Below are 17,521 nucleotides of genomic sequence, written 5' to 3'. Positions count from 1 at the left end.
CTTACCATAAACCTCAGCTCTTCTTCCAGTGAACTGTAATACTTTCATCGATTAATCTGCCTAGACTCTAGTGGTTATATCACAGGCTTTCCCTCTTGGGTTGGAGATTGGAAAGGCTGATGCCAGGATGGCGCTGAGTGGGCATGTTGATGTTCGCTGCCCCCCGCCCAGACCTGCTCACTAAGCTCCGTACCCTTCTCCTGTCCCCAGGTGGTCAGCACTCGGCGGAGTCCGGTGTTCTCCACATCCCCCAGGTCTGCAGGGACCTCAGTGCCAGAGACCTCCTCCCTCTTCTCCAGGAGGGCGTCCTGCCATGAGGGGGTGGGCCAGCTGAGCCCCTGGGGACCCTGGAATTTGGCTGGAAGACCGTTCCTCTCCTCCCATCAGGACATATCAGAGGTAACTTTGAATTTGGAAAATGAAAGCTTGAAAACCTTCATTTATGTCTTCTAGCTGGAATCTCAGGCAGTTGGGAAAGACCTTGAATGAGTTTTTCTGAACTTCTTAAACCGCACCATGTAAGCTGTTGCCTTGTTTGCTTACCCTTAATTAATATTGAGGATGGTCCTTAGCGTGTTATGTTAAGTGATTACAGTAATTAATATCTTACAAAGATTTCCACCGAGGTCCTCGTTTACTGCTTTTAACAACCTGATGAGGTTGATAGTGCCAGTCTGGTTTTGTAGACTGGGAAACAGGTTTAGAAGATCAAAGTGGTGTGGCCAGGGTTTCCACGATTCATGGACTCACCCGGAAGAGATGGATTGGGCCCCTTGCATTGCGCCTGGTGCTGTGCTTCTCCAGCCCTTCTGCTTTCATGGACGTTCCAGGATGGCGGGATGTGAGTGGAAGGTGAGGGTGGGGACGGGCACCAGGAGACAGACCGTGTGAGGGAGCAAATTTTATGTCTCGTTCCCAGGCCTAAGTGTCATGGAGAAAATAAAAAGCTACCAGGTCTAGAGGGGTGGAGTTTTAAATGGAATGCTCTGGGAGGTCTCGTTAAAAAGTTTACACTTGAACAGGGATTTAAGGAACTGTGGGACTTTGCCAACAAAGGTCCATCTAGTCAAGGCTATGGTTTTTCCAGTAGTCATGTATGGGTGTGAGAGTTGGACCATAAAGAAAGCTGAGCACTGAAGAATTGATGCTTTTGAACTGTGGTGTTGGAGATGACTCTTGAGAGTTCCTTGGACAGCAAGGAGATCCAACCAGTCTCTGCTAAAGGAAATCAGTCCTGAATGTTCATTGGAAGGACTGATGTTGAAGCTGAAGCTCCAATACTTTGGCCACCTGATGCATAGAGCTGACTCATTTGAAAAGACCCTGATGCTGGGAAGGATTGAAGGTGAGAGAAGGGGATGATAGAGGATGAGATGGTTGGATGGCATCACCGGCTCAATTGGCATACATTTGAGTAAATTCCAGGAGTTGGTGATGGACAGGGAGGCCTGGCGTGGTGCAGTCCATGGGGTCGCAAAGAGTGGGACATGACTGAGTGACTGAACTGAACTGGAAATTAGCCAGTTAGCATCTGGGACAAGAGAATTGGAGTTAGAAGAAGATGTGTGTGTGAAGGCCCAGAGTCCAGGAACACCGAGAGGCAGCGGGGCTGGAGGGGAACCAGCCCAGAGCTGTGAGTCAGGTGGTGTGGGGTGGTTAGGAGACAGTGGAGAACTGACTGTTTAGCATCACAGACTGTTGGAGGAATTATGGGTTTGAAAAATCAGTGCAGGGTTTTAAGCAGAGGAGGGGCAGGATCCATTTTAATTGGCTCATTCTGGCACTGATGTTAGAGGATAGGGGAAAACCAGGAGACCACTTAGAGGTTGTTAGAGAAATCCACTGTAGTAATTCCAGCAAGAGATAATTCAGTGGCCTGCTCCATTGGTAGCCGTGAAAAGCAGGAAGTGGTCACATTCTGGATACATTTTGAAGAAAGAACCCTTAAGGTGTCCTGGCAGAATGGATGTAGGGCTTGAGAAGAAGGGAAAGTCCATCACAATGGCAAAGATTTAACTGGAGAGTTGTCACCAACTGAGATGAGGAAGTCTGCCAGGGTGGTGGCAAGGGTGTGGTGCCACAAGGGGTTCGATTTTGAACAGATTATGTTTGAGATTATAAGACCCCCAACTGGAGATGCTGAGTGACAGGTATATCCAGATCTGGTAGTTGAAGACGGTGGTCTGAGATGGAGATACAGTGGAGGTCTTTGGTCTGTGGTTATTAAAGGAATAAGGTCAGATGAAATCCTAGGGAGAGAGGAGTTTTCAAGATTGGGTCCTGGGACTTTCCAGCTTTCGGAGCACCAAGAAGCAACTGCTAGGCAGAAAGGGGGAAATCCAAGGGTGAGTCTTCTTGAAAGCCACATGCAATCATTTCAGAAGGAGGGAATGATGAGCTGTGCCCAGCATGTGGATGGGCCAAGTGAGGTGGAGACGGAGAACTGATTCTTGAACCAGTGCCATGCGGGTCATTGGTGGCTTCAGTAAAAACAGCAAAATGTCATGTGGGTCTGGTGGTTATGGCAACCAAGGCCAAGGAGAGTGGGTTTGAAGGGAAAGATGGAGGCAAGAATATGAGACAGAGATTGTTGACAACAGTTTGGAGGAGGTTTGCTGCCAAGGGGAGCAGAATATGGGGTGGTGTCTGGTGGGGTAAGTCAGTCTGAGAGAATTTGTTTTTAGTTAGATGCATTAGCTTTATTTATACATCCGTGGGGATGGTCTAGTAGAGAGGAAAAAAATGTTAATATACGACAGAGGGCTGCTGGGACTGTGTCTTGAGTAGGTGAAGGAGGTGTGTTTGTGTACAGGTGGGGTTGTTTAGGGAGGGACACTGATAGTTACTGGTGGGGATGGTCTATATGAAAGACACATGTGGCGCTCAGAGAGGCATTTCCTTGTGATTGCTTCTATTTTCTTTGTGAAATTGGAAGTGAAGTCATCAGCTGAGACTTCCATGGTGCAGGAGGTCTTGTTAGTTTGAGGAAAAAGGGAAAGAGTGAGGAGACCCCCAGGGAGAGGCAGGTACAGAGTGATCCCTGGTGTGAATCCTCCGGGAGCTCGTGGCCACAGGTGGAAAGACCCCTATCCGTATGACTGTTTATCTAGACAGTTGAAAGCATGCACAGTAGCATCCCTGGCAGCTCAGTTGGTAAAGAATCCACCTGCAGGGCAGAAGACCCCGGCTTGATTCCTGGGTCAGGAAGATCCTCTGGAGAAGGGATGGGCTACCTGCTCCAGCATTCTTGGGCTTCCCTGACGGTAAAGAATCCGCCTACAATGCGGAAGACCTGGGCTTGATCCCTGGTTTGGGAAGATCCCCTGGAGGAGCTTATGGCAGCCGACTCCAGTGTTCTTGCCTGGAGAATCCCATGGACAGAGAAGCCTGGCGGGCTACAGTCCGTGGGGTTGCAGAGTCGGACACGACTGAGCAAACTACGCGCATAGTAGCTCAAGACTTGAAATGTCAAGATCTGTGAGTCTGTTTCTGTTATGTAAAAAGGTTCATTTGTATCATTTTAAAATTAGATCCCACATATAAGTGATATCATGTGTTATTTGTCTTTGTGTGACTCACTCCACTTAGTACGATAATTTCTAGGTTCATATGCACTACTATGTATAAAATAGATAATGAACAAGGGCCTACTTTGTAGCAAAGGGAACTCTACTCAGTATTTTCTAATAATCTATATGGGAAAAGAATCTGAAAAAGAATGGATATATATATACATATATATATATCTGATTCATTTTGCTGTGCACTTGAAACTAATACAACACTATAAATCAACGATACTCCAATAAAAATTAAGAAAAAGAAAAAAGAATATTGTTTGGCTGAGCAGAGAGGCAAAATGAAAGGACTGCCTGAACAACAGTGCCTGTAGGAGAGAGATGACCCAGGTCACCAGGAGGTTACCATGGTGACTTGAGGAGATAGCACGTGGGTCATGAGGAGGAGATCAGGGTGGGCAATGGGTGGCCTGCAGGGGCTGGGGAAGGGCCAGTGCTGTCTGTACTGGGACACTGGAGGGCTTGGCTAGGAAGACAGGAGCAGTGGGCTGTCAGTGTGCCTGGACCTGGGGAAATGGGGCACTTTCAGTTCCGTTCAGTCGCTCAGTCTTGTCTGACTCTGCGACCCCATGGATGGCAGTCTGCCAGGCTTCCCTGCCCATCACCAACTCCCTGAGTTGCTCAAACTCTTGTCCATCGAGTCAGTGATGCCATCCAACGATCCCATCCTCTGTCGTCCCCTTCTCCTCCTGCCCTCAATCTTTCCCAGCATCAGGGTCTTTTCCAATGAGTCAGTTCTTCACATCAGGTGGCCACAGTACTGGAGCTTCAGCTTCAGCATCAGTCCTTCCAATGAATACTCAGAACTGATTTCCTTTAGGATGGGCTGGTTTGATCTCCTTGCAGTCCAAGGGACTCTCAAGAGTCATCTCCAACACCACAGTTCAAAAGCATCAATTCTTCGGCGCTTAGCTTTCTTTATGGTCCAGCTTTCACATCCATATATGACTATTAGAAAAACCATAGCTTTGGCTAGACAGACCTTTGTCAGCAAAGTAATGTCTCTGCTTTTTAATATGCTGTCTAGGTTGGTCATAACTTTTCTTTCAGGGAGCAAGTGTCTTTTAATTTCTTGGCTGCAGTCACCATCTGCAGTGATTTTGGAGACCAAGAAAATAAAGTCTCTCACTGTTTCCATTCTTTCTCCATCTATTTGCCATGAAGTGATGGGACCACATGCCATGATCTTTGTTTTTTGAATGTTGAGTTTTAAGCCAGCTTGTTCACTCTCCTCTTTCACTTTCATCAAGAGGCTCTTTAGTTCTGCTGTAAGGATGGTGTCATTTGCATATCTGAGGTTATTGATGTTTCTCCCGGCAATCTTGATTCCAGCTTGTACTTCATCCAGCCCAGCATTTCCCATGATGTACTCTATGTCTAAGTTAAATGAGCAGGGTGACAATATCCAGCCTTGATGTATTTCTTTCCCAATTTGGAACCAGTCTGTTGTTCCATGTCCAGTTCTAACTGTTGCTTCTTGACCTGCATACAGATTTCTCAGGAATACCTGGTATTTCCCCTCTCTTTAAGATTTTTCCAGTTTGTTGTGATCCACACAGTGAAAGGCTTTAACATAGTCAATAAAGCAGATGATTTTCTGGAACTCTCTTGGTTTTCCTATAACTCAGCAGATGCTGGCAATTTGATCTCTGGTTCCTCTGCCTTTTCTAAATCCAGCTTGAACATCTGGAAGTTCTTGGTTCACGTACTGTTGAAGGCTGGCTTCGAAAATTTTGAGCATTACTTTGCTAGCATGTGAGATGAGGGCAATTGTGTGGTAGTTTGAGCATTCTTTGGTGTTGCCTTTCTTTGGGATTGGAATGAAAACTGACCTTTTCCAATCCTGTGACCACTGCTTAGTTTTCCAGATATGCTGTCACATTGAGTGCAGCACTTTCACAGCATTTTCTTTTAGGATTTGAAATAGCTCAGCTAGAATTCCATCACCTCCACTAGCTTTGTTCATAGTGATGCTTCCTAAGGCCCACTTGATTTTGCATTCCAAGATGTCTGGCTCTAGGTGAATGATCATACCCTCATGATTATCTGGGTTGTGAAGATCTTTTTTGTATAGTTCTTCTGTGAATTCTTGCCACCTGTTCTTAATATCTTCCGCTTCTGTTAGGTCCATACCGTTTCTGTCTTTTGTTGTGCTCATCTTTGTATGAAATGTTCCTTTGATATCTAATTTTCTTGAAGAGATCTCAAGAGTCTTTCCTTTTTTATTGTTTTCCTCTGTTTCTTTCCATTGATCACTTAGAAAAGCTTACTTATCTCTCCTTGCTATTCTTTGGAACTCTCGATGTAGATGGATATATCTTTCCTTTTCTCCTTTGCCTTTTGCTTCTTTTCTTTTCTCAGCTATTTTTGAGGCCTCCTCAGACAACCATTTTGCCTTTTTGCATTTCTTTTTCATGGGGATGGTTTTGATCACTGCATCCTGTACAATGTTATGCACCTCTGTCCCTAGTTCTTCAGGCACTCTGTCTATCAGATCTAATTCCTTGAACCTATTTGTCACTTCCACTGTATAACCACAAGGGATTTGATTTAAGTCATACCATGGGCTTCCCTTGTGACTCAGCTGGTGAAGAATCCACTTGAAATGCAGGAGACCTGAGTTTGATACCTGGGTTGGGAAGATCCCCTGAAGAAGGGAAAGGCTACCCACTCTTCTATTATTCTGACCTGGAGAATTCCATGGACTGTATAATCCATGGGTTTGCAAAGAATTGGACACGACTGAGAAACTTTTCACTCACACTCATGATTGGTCTATTGGTTTTCCCTACTTTCTTCATTTTAAGTCTAGATTTTGCAATAAGGAGTTCATGACCTGAGCTACAGTCAACTCCCGGTCTTGTTTTGGCTGACTGTGTAGAATTTCTCCATCTTTGGCTGCAAAGAATATAATCAATCTGAATTTGGCCATCTGGTGATGTCCATGTGTAGAGTCATCTCTTGTGTTGTTGGAGCACTTTAGGGAAGCTAAATTCCAACATTCCCTCCCGACAGCCTCAAGTCTTCATCAGCTTGCCTTGCCTTTTCACCACCTGCCCTTTATTTTTTAATTGTTTTGGCTAGCAGCATGTTTGTTCCACGACCAGGGATTGAACCCTCAGTGAGAGCGTGGAGTCCTAACCAGTAGGCCAGCCTTGTCGCCTGCACTCTGAAAGGGCCTGCTTGAGAATCCCCATTGAATCCCTTGACTGTGTACCATGTACTGACATTACCAGCCTTTCTCCAGTAATCCTGGGAATCTGTTGCTAATTTCTCACTGACAATTTTTTTTGCTGAGGCCGAGGGAGGTCTCTAGCCAGCTCATCAGTGCTGCAAGGAAACAGGAAGTGTGAAAAGTGACCTTTCAAGCCCCGCCCCCACCCCACCCCCTTCTTCACAGGCCTGGGTACTGAGTGAGTGTGTGAGTGTGTGTGTGCGTTTTGACCCCAGCTACAATGTTTTAGGGTTATTGCAGCTTTCTCTGCAGTACCCTGACTAGTCCGGACACAGTCTCCCCAGGTATGACGGGAACTTGAAAGCACCCTGGAAAAGAACGGGTTGCCCAGCAGAGTGGACTTGTGCTTTTTCCCCACATCGGCCCACTCCAACCTCCCAGGACGCTGTGTTTGGGAATCTGTCTCCAGCAAATTCCAAGAACTGAAATGGCCTCACAGTCACAAAAAGATTCATGTGGAAGAAGCCCAAATACCCGAAAATGACATTCCAGCACAGGCAAAGCTATTTTTAAATGTTTAGGATTTATAAAGAGAAACAGCCTTCGGAGGATATAAACCACCCCCAGGTCTCGCTTCTGTGATTGAAGTAGCTAAATCTGAAACAAGAGTTTTTTTTCTTTTCCTTCCCCTCTCCCCCCCGCAGTTGGAGAATGTCATCGATAAGAAAAGAAATCTTCTGTAAAGAAAGTTTAGCTGAGCCTTGGCTTTGACGTGGCCTTGGGAACGGCCGGCATTCCGAGAGCTGCAGCTGGGACCCGGGGCTCAGTCTTGGCTGGTGAAGCTTTAAGGCAAAGGTCGCTTAAAACACTAACTAGGATCGAAAATATCAATACCCGGCTTTAGTTCTCATGGTTTCAGAGTGGCTGAGGCGGTTAGGCCAGCGGTATTTTTAGAAACAGAAACATATAAAGATAAAGATGCTCTTCTGAGATCCCGTGGCTGAGGGTCTCGGTAAAAGAAATTGTAACGGTGTCACATTTTCCACATTTGTCTCAGTTGCAGTTTCTTGGGCTTTTGCTGTTGCTGTTCTTGTTCTGTTTGTTTTGAGAGCTGCAGGTGCTGTTGTCTAGGCTGTTCTGTCAAGTCAGCATTTGCTGGGTAAGTCTGCTAAGCATTCTCACCGTCTCCGCGTCCCAGGGCCCAGTGGCAGCGAGGCCCTCTGGTCAGAGACAAGCAAGTGCCTGTTTCCCAGTATAGTGTGAGTTTCTCTGGGCATCCAGGCAGCAGACACTTGATGAGTACCTGTTGTGTGCAAGATCTAAGAGGGATGGAGGAGGAGCCGTGGGTGGGTTTCTGCTCTGATCTTTTCCTCTGATGAATGTTAGCCAGCAGTTGTGGGATGCCAGTTCCCAAAACTTGAGTGCAGGTTGGAGCAGAACTGAGACTACGAGAAACGGGTGCTGAGTACTAGGTCCCTTCACGGCTGAAGGGACATGTCTTGAGTGGAGAGAAGGGAGGGACAGAGGGCGGAAGGCAGTGCTCAGGGCCCCTTGGGCTGGACTCTGCCAGTCTGGATTAGACCCCCTCCTGTGGCTGGTCAGGAACCATCAGAATTTGTTAGCATAGTGATAGAATGTTTTTAAGTAATTTGGACCGATTCATTGGACACTGTTACAAAAGAAAAGACGGCAAACAGGGAAAATAATCAAGGAAAAGTTTAATCATTTGGCTTAACAAAATTAATGGAATTTTTTTCCCCTCCTCAATTAAAAAAATCACAATGAGTGTGTGCTCAGTCGTTTAGTCCTGTCCAGCTCTTTGTGACCCTGTGGCTAGCAGCCAGCCAGGCTCCCTGGTCCATGGGATTTTCTAGGCAAGGATAGTGGAGTGGGTTGCCATTTCCTTCTTCATACAGTACCTTTTTTTTTTCTTTTTTTAAGTCCCCAAAGCTTAACAACAGAGCTTCACAAACACATGCAAGCCCTTTTACCAAAGAAATAGCATCCTTTATGATACTTAATGGTTTCTGCTACAGTTAACATGCTTGATTAATGTCAGTGAGGAAATCTTTAGTATCTGGTCATTATCATATATTGAAAACTGCATAACGTAATTGACTTACCTCAATCTCATTTTAGCCCTGAATTTACTTATTTTAATGGCTGATTTTATGAGCGTATTCCATAATTTATTCTATGTATCATCTATGTATAAACACACTTATCTGAATTTAAAATACAGTAAAATCTTCCTGATAGAAAGGAATTCTTATTGGTTCATTGGCTTAACAGTGAAAACTGTCTTCATCTGTTAAACTATTGGAAGGAGATAAATATGCAAATAATATGAACAAACATATAATTGAAAGATGGTTATGATAAAATCATGTATTAAGGTATTTTCTGTGGAGAGGTGCATTGAAGTGAATATATTTTTTCTGAATGTATTGGTTTAAAACAGAGGCCTGTATAGTCACCATTTATATGTTAGATCCTTAGATCTTAGTCGTCTTATAACTGAAAGTTTTCACCCTTTTACCAACTGCTCCCTATTTCCCCTACCCCCTGAACTTAACAGCCACCTTTCTTCCCTCTGTTTCTATGGGTTTTCCTTTTTTTTTTTTTTTAAGATTTCAATATAAGTGATACCATGTGGTCTAGTTTGTTTCACCTGCATAATGCCACCAGTTCATCCATGCTGCAGATGGCAAGACTCCCTCTTTTTTAACGCTGAATAATAATCCATTATATTTACACCTTACATATGCCATATATATATACATACATACATTTATCCATTCATCTGTCAACAGACACTTAGGTTGTTTCTAACATCTTGCCTACAGAGGGTAGAGCCACACTGAACATGGGACTTCAGTTATCTCTTTGAGTTAATGATTTTGTTTCCTTCAGATGTATACCCAGAAGTGGGACTGCTGGATCCCTTTGTTATATTTTTAATAACCTGAGGAACCGCCATACTATTTTCCTCAGGGGCTGTTGCAGTTTACAGTTTCCATCATCAGTGTCCAACGATACCCTCTTGTCTACCCCCTTGTCAGCATTTATCTCTTGCCTCTTTGATAACAGACATTCTAACAGGTGTGAGGTGGCATCTTGTGGTTTGATTTACATTTCCATGATGCATAGTGATGTTGAGCATATATTTTCATCTACCTGTTGGCCATTTGTACATCTCCTTTAGAAAAATATCTGTTTAAGTTCTTTGCCCGTTTCAAAATTGGATTATTTGTATTTTTACTATGGAGTGATATGAGTTCTTTCTATATTTTGGATGTTAACCCCTTATCAGATAGGGGATTTACAAATATTTTTTCCCATGCTACAAGTTGCCTTTTCACTTTGTTGATGATTTCTTTTGCCATGCAGAAACTTTTAGGATTTTTATTATGTTCCATTGATTTCTGTGTCTGTTTTATGCCAATACTGTACTGTTTTGATTATTGTAGCTTCGTCATATAGTTTGAAGTCAGGATGTGTTTAGCTTTGTTCTTCTTTCTCAGGATTGCTTTAGCTATTCATGGATATTTAAAAGAATAAATGATATACTAGAAATTGCACTTCTTTCAACTGTTGCTACTTTATTTTAAAAAGACAATATTTCCAGTATGCCAGAAGTCGTATCTTCTGCAACTATTTAAAATTCTTCTATAATTTTATGACGACTGAGGAATGTGCTAAAGTCCTGTATACTTGTAAAAGGTTATTGTTGGCTGTAGCTCAGTTCCTCCCTAGGAAAACCAGAAAATCTCTCCTTTGGGGCACGTAGAGCAGATTCAAAGCTCTGTGTTGTGGTGGAAGAGGTGGATGGGGAGTCAGAAGGCAGGTCCGGGCCCAGCTTTACCCCTTCCTTCCCAGGAGCTGAGGGAAGTGAAAGTGAAGGCGCTCAGTCCTGTCCGACTCTTTGTGACCCCATGGACTGTAGCCCACCAGTCTTCTCCATCCATGGAATTTTCTAGGCAAGAGTACTGGAGTGGGTTGCCAGGGGATCTTCCCAACTCAGGGATTGAACCCAGATTTCCTGCATTGCAGGCAGATGCTTTGCCATCTGAGCCACCAGGAAATCAGAGCTGGGGAAAGTCACTGGCATCTCAGAGCCTGGATTTCTTCTTTGTTAAAATGGGAATGACAGCAGTGCTGCCCTACCTACCCGGAAGTCCCTGGTGACATCCGCTGTGCCTGAAGGGTGGACTCAATTCTCGTGATGTGATGTGTAAACAACATTCAGCTATTCGTTACTGAGCAGGAACCAAATGCAAATAGGATGACCACCTGCAGCCTCCTCTGGGGCCTGAGGGAGGGGTGGAGAGGGCTGACCTTGGGAGCATAGAAGATGCAAACAAGATGACAGGAAGCACCCGCGCACAGCTGTGAGGAGGGCCCGGCGTTCCTGTGGTCATGATGTGCGTTTTGTGCTCAGGGGAGGGGTGGTCCAGTTCCTAGGGAGGGCTGTATGAATTTGGAGGATGGGACTGAGGGATGCCTTCCAGCACAGCAGAAAGAAGCCACAACCTTGATTCATTCTCGGGCTCCTGAAGCTACCATACTCGTGTCTAGGGAGTGGTGAAATAGCAAAGGATGTCTGCTCACAGCTGTCGTTGGTATCCGGCCTGGGAGTTTATACTTGAACCTCTGTGTGCGCTGTGCGCTGTTGGCTTCTGCAGCTCTCCCGTGATGATAGCTACTGTTGTTCCCACGGTCCAGCTGAGAAAACTAAGACCCAGAGCGACTTGTTCAGGATGATGCAGCTGGGAAATGGTGGAGCCCAGCTAACCCAGCACACCCAGCTTCCACATCTCACTTGAACTTTCTGCCTGTAAAGAAGGTTTTGGATGGGCTTGCAGCACCTGGAAAGCAGGGAGGAAATAGGAAGTCTTGGAAAAGAGCTTGGTTAAAAATGGACATTATTTAGGTTTGCGAGACGTCTTCAAGCAAGAAGTTGGTGGCAGTGGGATGGGGTCCTGTCTGGGAGTTGGAGTTGTGAAAGAGCCTCTTTAATAAAGAGGAGTTGGCCTGTGCTTTGTGGAAATCTAAAGATATCCTGAGTAGTCACTACCCAGTTGAGGGAAGGGCCATATATATTGAACTTGATGAATTTGCAGAGTTCAGGAACATCACTTTCAATCCATTAGTGGGCAGGATTAGTGTGGGGAGAGACGAGCTGACATGAGGCCATCGGGTTCTGGGGCTGCCACCCCTAGATGTGTTAGGAAGTGTCGGCTCTACCAGATACTTTGCAAGTAGTGTCGGCCCTACAAGATACTTTGCAAGGTACTTTGTAATTTTGTTCTAAATCCTCTCTGCCCAGCTCAAGTTCAACATTGTAGTGCAAGCTGAAGTGAACATCAGAGAGTGTAATCTTATCACCAGCACCCCCTAGAAAGAAAATCAGATGCACTATGGGGTTTTGAAACATCAGAGTGAAGAGCAGACTGTGTGAGTGAGTGAACTGAATATGAGGACTAACAAGAAGCAGGATGTTTCATGTATAAATTCTTCCAAGCTGGGGGAAAAAAATCACATTACACAATCTCTGAAGAGGGGCCTAGCCAAGTGGGGAAAGCATTTCATACTCTTTTTTTTTTTTTTTAATAGAATCGAAAAGTTTCCGTTAGCATAGAGAAGAAATTAAAAGTACATGATCCTGTTCTTTTATAGGATAGGACCTAAAGGAGTCTTCTTAATTAAAAAGGATCATGAAATCCATAGACCTTAAGACCTGGTATTGGAGTTGAATCTGACTTCTTGATTCCTTGAACTTCTTGACTTCTTGAACCCAGAGCTATCTTCCTGGCCAGGGAGATGGATGGAGGCTTTGGGTAGGGATGGCGTGTGGACATGGTCTAGAACATCCACTCAGAGATCTGGCCACCAGCTCAGCCCAGACATCCCTGTTTTCTTTAAATTCATTGACAATAAATCAACAGTGGTCCATTGGAATCCACTGAGGAGCTCTTGTTGCTCTCAGCCTCTGAGTTTCTGAAGTTCACCAATTTAAACTGGTTACTTAATATTTTTAATACATATATGCATGTAGTGGGCTTCCCTTGTGGCTCAGCTGGTAAAGAATCCACCTACCATGTGGGAGACCTGGATTCAATTCTTAGGTTGGGAAGATCCCCTGGAGAAGGAAAAGGCTACCCACTCCAGTATTCTGGCCTGGGGAATTCCATGGACTACATTCCATGGGGTCGCAGAGTCAAACACGACTGAGTGACTTTTAACTATCAGTTCACGTGCAGTAAAATTATTAAAATACAGACAAATTATTAAACACAGGTGTAAATGCCTCATCTCTTTGTCCTCCCCAGAAAAATAACACTAATAATTTTTAATTTGTTTCTTAGTTTCAGCATCTAGAAAATTCAGTATACCTGGAAAGATACCTGTTTTAAATCTGAACCAGATTATATCTAATCATATCTTTTAAAAAACATCTGATAGGTTGGATCTGATACATATAACATTTTATATATGTGAGTTACGAAGTATAATTAATGAACCTTTCTCAAACAAAATCATCACCAACACCATGACCCCGATGTGGACATTTTCTTTTATCTGACTGCCCTTCCCTGCACTATCATCTTTCCTTGCTGTTTTTGGTAGTCCATATCCCTAAAAATATATGTAATACTAGTCGTTAAAAGTTGTGTCATGATGTTGTTCAGTGTTTTGATTCCAGGTTTAACAGCCTTGTTCTGTGCAGCTATATTTATTCATCTCACTTATATAATATCTGATAAGGTTAACATCCATGCTTCCTCCTGTCAGTGGGTGTTTGAGTTATTTTCAGTCTTTTGCTGTCACAAAATACCCTGCTATTTATATTCTTGCACATATCTCTGCTGCACATATGCCATTTCTTTTTCTTTTTGTTATATACCAGGGAGGAGAGTTTGGGACTAAAGAAAGGCTAATTTATGACCAACTTTACAAGAAAATGCCCTGTTAATTTACACAGTGGTTATATCAATGCACATTGTTACCAGCAGTGAATAAAAGTGTCCTTTAAGATTCACGCTTGTCTTATCCCGACACTTGGTGTCATTGGTCTTCTTAATTTTTGACAAATTAATAGTAGAGTGAACTTAATGTACCAGCAGTTTTGAGCTTCTTTCACATATTTAATTATCATCTGTTTCATTTACTGTAAAAAGACTGTTCATCTCCTTGATGTCGGTTCTCACTTGGTTATGTTTTTTCATCTACTTGAAAGCATTCTTTACATATTCAGAAGACTCACAATGGTGGTTTCACGTGTTAAAAAAGATAACCTTCTAGTTTGTGCTGTATGTTTTCACAAGGTGCTTTTCTTGATTTTAGCGTATTTTATATAGACAACCTTGCCCATTTATGGTTAGAGCCTTTACTTTAAGATTTTCTTCTGGGTCCCAAGGTTATAAGTTACTCCCTTATTTTCTTTTACCTATTTTAAAATTACTTGGAGTTAATTTTTGTGTGTGATATAGGAATCCAGTGTTGGTTTTATCCATGATGAATAAATTCTTCTAGTACCACTTATTGAGTAATCCGTTTTTTCCATGTATCTGGGATACACAGCCTGTGATGTCCTGTCTCCCCAGGTGCATGGGTTTGTTTCCGTGTCTTTTTTCTCTGTGTCTTGGTTAATTTGCCCGCTTCTGTATCAGTGTTACCTGCTCTTAATTACTGTAATTCTCTGTGACACCTTCATATTTGGTTCTTTCACCTTTTTCCTCTTATAGGGTGATATTTGGACTTTTTTTTTTGGATATTTACCCTTGGACTTTTGGATATTTGTCCTTGGACTTTTGGATATTTGTCCTTGGACTTTTGGATATTTGTCCTTGGACTTTTGGATATTTGTCCTTGAACTTTTGCCATTCTATAGAAATTTAGAGTTAATTTATGAAACAGGAATAACAATGACAAAAACAACAAAACCAGTGGGGGATTTGTTTGGATTGCTTTCAATCTATAGGTCAGTTGAGAAAGAATTGAGTTTATTTTTTATATTGAGCTCTCCTATCCATGAACATTGTATCACTATCCATAGATTTGTATTCTATCCATATATTTGGGGAAAGTTGTCCACTTTTGTGAATGGGTCTTACTCATTTTCTGTATACTCCTAGGTACCTGTGACACGTTTGTTTCTAGCCACCTTAGTTTCGGGATGCCTTAGGAGATGTCATTTTTGCAAAGGATAAAAGTCTAATTGATATTTATACATATCTTGTATCCAGACAATTAAACTTTTAGTAATTCTAATATTTTTGTCTATAGATCCTCCTAGAAGTAAAGTCATTTGTGAATAATTGAAATATGGTTTATTTCTTTTCATTTCTGGCTTTTTTTTTCTTTTTCCTGTCTTCTTTGTTTGAGTTAGAACTCTAATAGTGAACTGAAGCAATATAAGCTAGCCCTTCATTGTTCCTCATCTTTATAAGAAATGTTCTTATTTAATTAAGACCGATGTTTGCTGTCACCTTTTTCCAAATACCCTTTATTAGGTTAGGAGGTTCCCTTATGGTTCTGTTTTGCAGAGTTTTGTTTTCTGCTTTAATCACAAGTGTATGTTGAGTTTTATCAACGACTGCTCTGTATCTATTAGGATGAAGGTATGGTTTCCACTGTTTTCTTCTTACTGTGTTATCTGGCACATCTGCCTTATTTCAATGGTAAACTCTCTTCTATGCCTACGATAAATCTAACTTGTTTGACTTCACTTTCCCCCCTAAATACGTGCCTGATGCACATCTGGATTCTATTTGCTTTTATTTTGTTTTAAATTTTTGTTTCTTTACTCATGAGTAACTTCGGCTTATATTTTTCCTTTCCTTAACTGCTTTTGTCTGATTTAGAGAGAGGTTTGTATTTCCTATTTTTCCTTTTTTCCCCCCTATTTCTTGCAAGAATTTGTGTATGATTTGAATTAATCTGCTCGTGAAATTTTGGTAGTACTCAGCTAAAAACAAGAACTCGTGGTTTCCTTGTTGCTAGATATTTATCTAATTTTTTCAAGGTGTTTAAAATGATCTGAACTCCTATTTCTTTTTAAACTGGATTTCTTTCAGTTTTCTTAAATTATATTTTTCTAGGAGTATATTCATAGTTACCGGTTTTTCAGGTTAAAATTAGCATAAAATTATTCATTTTGCTTTAAATCCCTGCTAGCTTTTTTTCATTATGAATATGTTAATTGGGCTATATCTATTTCATTTTTTCTTGACCAACCTGCCAGACAGTGTATGTTTTATTATTATTTTCAAAGAAAAATACTTTTGACTCTATGACTGTCTTTAATTTTGTATTTTCTTTTTATCTGTTAATAGATCTTTCCTTCTACTTACTGTGTGTTTATTCTGCAGTTGCTTTTTAACTTCTTAGACTAGAGACAGCTCAATGATTTTCAGATTTCTTTTTAAGTAAATGCATTTAAGATTACAAATTTCTCTGTAGCTACCAGGCTCCTCTGTCATGGGATTTCCCGGGCAAGAACACTGGGATGGGTTGCCATTTCCTTCTCCAGGTGATCTTCCCCACCCAGGAATTGAACCAAGGTCTCCTGCATTGCAGGCGGATTCTTTACCAACTGACTCCTGCATAGATGGGCAGTGAAATGGTAGCAATACGTGTTAGTGTAAAGAAATATTTGTTGGTCAGTTTGGATTAGATGACTGGTCCAGATTTAATCTGTATGTAACATAGGGGCTTCCTTTGTCCATTATAGAGAAAGGACATAACAGCATTAACATTAGTTATCAACATGATGTTCTAGATTTTCTTATCCTATAATTTCATTTTGCCCTTACTTTCTAATGTATTTATAAAGAAACTCACATCATCTTCTCTCAAAAAAAAAGGCCAGGCAGGAGTGTATTTGTTTGAAAAGAAACCTGTCTGTCCCACGTTTTTCTCAATGACTTGAAATTCTGGGACATACGAGGGTTTCATTGTCAAAAGCGTGTATTAGGAGGCCAGTGCCATGCCAGACCATATGGGGCAAGATCTCCATGCCCTCTTCTCCTGCACACATCCCTGCCAGGCAGCAGCCATGAGTCTGGATGTGGAATGGCAGAGTGTTCTGCTTAACGGAAGTCGTGCTGCTAACATCGCACAGGGATTTCCAGACTTATTTTGCGGAGGTAGTTGAGTGATCCATTCTTCGAAGCAGTCTTCTGGAAGCCTGATGTCTTAAAAATAAATAGGCTTAGACTGGAATAAACTTGGGGCACTGGTGGCCCATACCAGCTAAGATCTCCCCACTCTTGACCCCTGGGAGAGAACAGGGGATGTGCATGAACCCCAAGGTTAAAGGCCGTTCCTTTGAACCCCTAATTCAGTAGAGGAGAATCTGGTGACCTCAGAGGGTCCCCAGGATGCTGGTGGCTGGACCAGAGTTTAGGTTTTGCAGTCTTTTCTAGGCTCTTCTGTCACTAGTAGTTCATGTCCACAAACAGGAGAGCTGCTCCTTCAGGCAAAGCCAGGTAGAAAGCAATTTCCACATTTCCACTTTCATCATTTTCTTCATATTCAGATCATGCCTAGTTGTGTTGCTAGGGTGACCCCAGTGCACCAGCTAGACTTGCTGTGTCCTGGGTCTTCTTAAACCCCAGCCCTGAGGCTGCTGCCTGCTTCTTTGGGGGTCTCTCCCAGACTATAGTAATAGGGTGTGCTGTGTACTAAGTCACTGAAGTTGTGTCTGACTGTTTGAGACCCCATTGACTGTAGCCCACCAGGCTCCTCTGACCATGGGATTCTC

General features: G+C 42.7%; 1 protein-coding gene across 10 annotated transcripts in view; it reads left to right on the top strand.

Annotated features, from left to right (window-relative positions):
- Nucleotides 1-17,521, top strand: part of RNF144A (ring finger protein 144A) — a 127,005-nt gene that overhangs the window by 30,959 nt on the left and 78,525 nt on the right. For 2 of the 10 annotated variants that reach the window (XM_070451997.1, XM_070451947.1), the window contains exon 2: nucleotides 211-399. The exons of 3 other annotated variants lie outside the window; for them this stretch is intronic. The gene's annotated coding sequence lies outside the window, so the exon portion shown is untranslated. Of the gene's footprint in view, nucleotides 1-210; nucleotides 400-7,676; nucleotides 7,913-17,521 lie in introns of those variants that run through there. 5 more of the 10 variants (XM_070451978.1, XM_070451975.1, XM_070451956.1 and 2 more) reach the window with 4 other exon arrangements.

This window comes from Odocoileus virginianus, chromosome 2 (genome assembly GCF_023699985.2).
Source record: "Odocoileus virginianus isolate 20LAN1187 ecotype Illinois chromosome 2, Ovbor_1.2, whole genome shotgun sequence".
NCBI classification, from domain to species: Eukaryota; Metazoa; Chordata; class Mammalia; order Artiodactyla; family Cervidae; genus Odocoileus; species Odocoileus virginianus.
This window is presented reverse-complemented; position numbering and strand designations above follow the sequence as displayed.